The 3,574-nt window shown below is 29.9% G+C and overlaps 1 long non-coding RNA gene across 1 annotated transcript; it reads left to right on the top strand.

The window, feature by feature from the left end:
- Window positions 1–1,241: 1,241 nt before the first annotated feature.
- LOC114378302 lies at window positions 1,242–3,185 on the top strand. Its single transcript, XR_003659297.1, has 3 exons — window positions 1,242–1,401; window positions 1,551–1,593; window positions 2,421–3,185. It is a non-coding gene; the product is annotated as an uncharacterized LOC114378302 (long non-coding RNA).
- The last annotated feature ends 389 nt before the right edge of the window (window positions 3,186–3,574 follow it).

The following is a 3,574-nucleotide window of genomic DNA, read 5'->3' as shown; positions in this document are numbered from 1 at the left end:
CTAAAAACTCTTTTTATGTACATCATTCCTTTCAATTCCAAAAGTATTATAAGTTTATCTAACACACTATTCAACCCTCCTTCTAGTGTGATCTATTGTATTTTAGTTAGATGATGTACTTTAAACTTATAGGACAACATATAAGACACCATTTAACATGTGTCCATCTTAAATGGTCTATTACAACAAGTTCTTTTATTCAATTTAAGTTTGAAATAATTATTAGATAAATTGAAGTCTAAGTAGTCAAAGAATATATTTGTAGTCAAAGAAGTCAACCTTTATGGAGCTATTTGTATGAAAGATAATTTAAATTGTTTAATAAGTTTAATTTATAAAAAAATGGGGAGTTTTACTAATTATTAGTAGTCAAAGAAATCAACCTTTATGAAATATCCATTGACTTTACTAATTATTAATCATTTTTGGAGAATATAGTTGTTCGCTTTTAGTGAGTCTCCCCTTCAACTATGTTTTTTTCATTTATAAAGCTCAAACTTTATATTTTGCTTAAAGGATCTAGTCAATTATTCTCGAATCAACGTAATGTTTATATAAAGAGACTAAATACAATAAATGTTGTCCAACAACTTTTTTTATTTTTACAAACTAATATTTATAATTCATACCAATCATTGTGAACATTATCACCATAGACATACACAAAGCCTAGTATAAAAAAAAATAAACACAAAGTCATTGATATTCATGTCAATCATTATGAACACTATCATCACACATACACACGAATCCATTTGTCATGTCTTGAAATATAAGTTTCATTTGAATTTTGATTTGATTTTTGTTTTGTCACCATGAGATTGATACAAAATACACAATGTAACGTTATATTTTTCGTAATTGTTTTACAAGTGATTTAATTGCATTGCAAGATTAACTAAATTTAATTCTAGTGTTATAATTAATTATTAAAATAATTATGAGACAATGGTGTGTGATATAAATTTTTCATGAAAAGGATATACATAGATATCTTTCTATATATCAGTTGTATTCGGATGATCAATATACAACTTTTTCTTGAATTAACAATTTTTTTAAAATAAATCCATTTACATATGTATGTTATGTTTATATATGCAAAAAACCTTGTTTGAGAGTGAATAGTAAGTTTTAGGATGTTTGGGCTGAGATGAATGAGCCTTCAGTGATATGAATGAAGTGGGTAGGCTTAGGAAGTAATGGGTGCAAATAGAAAGAAGATAAAGAGTCAAATTCTCGTTTTTTAGTGATTCAAAAGAACCACAACACAAACACTCTCATTTTACTCTCTTCTTCCTCTCTAAGGCAACCCATCATTAAAGAGTGTGCGATCTTGAAACCCTAGCACATAGTACCTTATTGTTGAGCTTCTTTTTCTAATTTTGACTGATTTCAAAGGTGAGAGACGCTCCTTTTTTTTCCCTCTCATCCTCCATTTTCATTTTCCACTATGGGCACTTTGAAAAAGCTTCATAAAAGTGTTCACTTTCAAGGTTTTGATGTGTTTTATGTTTACTTTTGTGGTTTGGATGGTGTGAATGATGTAGAACTACTATAGAAGCAAGGGAAAGCTTGCATCTTGGACTCCAGGTCTCCTCTTTCCTCCCTTTCTTTATCTCAAAATAAGTTCATTGAGTTTGATAATTAAGGAAGCTTTACTTTGATTGAATGTTTTGTTTGAGTGGTTGATGCTCGAAATGTTGTTTTCAGGTGTGGAATGATTTGTATGTATAATATATGATGTGTAATTTGATTTGGATTTGATATAGAAGCCATTTGAGGTCTTACTCAAGAAATTCAAAGTTCTACAAACGATTACACTTAAGCCAAAAGTGATTTTTGCTTAAGCAAAAATATCTGTCAATAAAATGTGGTTGTTGGATTTCAGGCTTAAGTGTAGGTGAATCTAGGCTTAAGCGTATATGAATCCAAGATAAAGCATGATTAAGCTTAAGTGTATGTGGATCTAGGCTTAAGCATGACTAGGCTTAAACGTAATTTCACATAGGCTTAAGCGTAGGTTCCTGTCAAGTTTCCTTTGGTGCATTTTAATTGAAATTCAATCTTAAATGTTTCTTGAACTGTATGTGAACCTTAAATGGAATGAATAGAGTTGATATATCTTGTTATTCTTATGTAATTCACATTCATATGTTGGGATTGGTGTTTGATCATGAGAACTTGAGAGTTTATGATTGGTGAGAATGACGTGAATGGTGAATTGATGATGAATTTAACAATATGTGAATAATGAATTGATGATATGTTGAATGAGATATGCATGATGAGTCGATGATGGATTGAATTATCATGAATGAATTGAATTATATTGATGGTGGTGGATGAATGTAATGATGATGTGATATAATGTATGTCATAAGATGTATGCATTAATGAATGATATTACATATGAGTAGGCACATAAGTTAAAGGTGCTAAGAAGATCCTCAACCTAATGTTGGAGGTTATTTATGGTGGCTAATTGTGAAAGGTCCTATAGAATGGATGATTGGGTGAATCCCTAAATAGGTTAAGGTTGTTGCAAGCCTTACCGAGGTAAGCCACTACCCATGCTCATCCATTTTCGCTAAAATCACACTTCCTTTGTAGGGTTCATTTGAGTTTCTTCGAATGATCAAAGTTTGACTATGTTAAAGGATGTACTTGGGTTAATTACTCAAGATGAAATATTTTGAGACTAAAAAGTCAGCACGACATAACATGATAGTTAGACATATACATTGATAATTGTCACATGAGAATGATGTGTTATTTGATGAGTCGTATTAGTATATGGCTATCGAAAAAGTGAAGGATTTATATATCTCTTTTAACATGACGATCTTATATTATTTCAATTATGTGATGTTTTCTTTTAAAATGAACTTATCCTTGCGTTTTCTGTTAAACTGCGATGATTGTATCTTTGACATGGGAGTAGATTACCTTTAGTGATACGAACAGAGGACAATGGTGAGCTTTGTTTCGAGGACAGTGGACCTCCTTACTACACTAAATCACTTTGATCAAATTCATTCTAGTGTTTTATTCATATATTTGTGTATTTATAAGGATAATGGGCTGCATCATAACTAAATTGATTCTCCACTATAACAACTTTTACATTCCACTACTAACAACCTATAACAACATTTGGCATTTTCCTAAGACATACTACTACTAGTGCTTCGTGCATATACTACACAAAATTATCTAGATAAGCTGGTCTGGTTGTTCTCCTCTTGGGCTTATTGTTGCTTCTTCCTATCATTTAGTATATATGATATTGGTTTTTTTATTATAGTTAATATGAAATTTTAGTTTTTCAATGTTTTTTTTACTAGAATTTAATCTTTCATCTTTTTTATTATTATAATGCAGCTATTCAATTCTTTTAATTGTTATAATTAATTAGTCTTTTAATTTCATTAATTTATTTTATTTAAAACTCCGACTCTCAATTTCTCATTTTCCCCTCAAAGTTTCTATGAATTAAGTCCTATTAAATCATCCAATAATCGTTCATGCAAAATCTACCAATCAAAATATTATATTTCACTAAAAAGAACCA

This window comes from Glycine soja, chromosome 12 (assembly GCF_004193775.1).
Source record: "Glycine soja cultivar W05 chromosome 12, ASM419377v2, whole genome shotgun sequence".
NCBI classification, from domain to species: domain Eukaryota; kingdom Viridiplantae; phylum Streptophyta; class Magnoliopsida; order Fabales; family Fabaceae; genus Glycine; species Glycine soja.
Note: the sequence above shows the minus strand (reverse complement) of the source record. Positions and strands in the feature narration are given on the sequence as shown.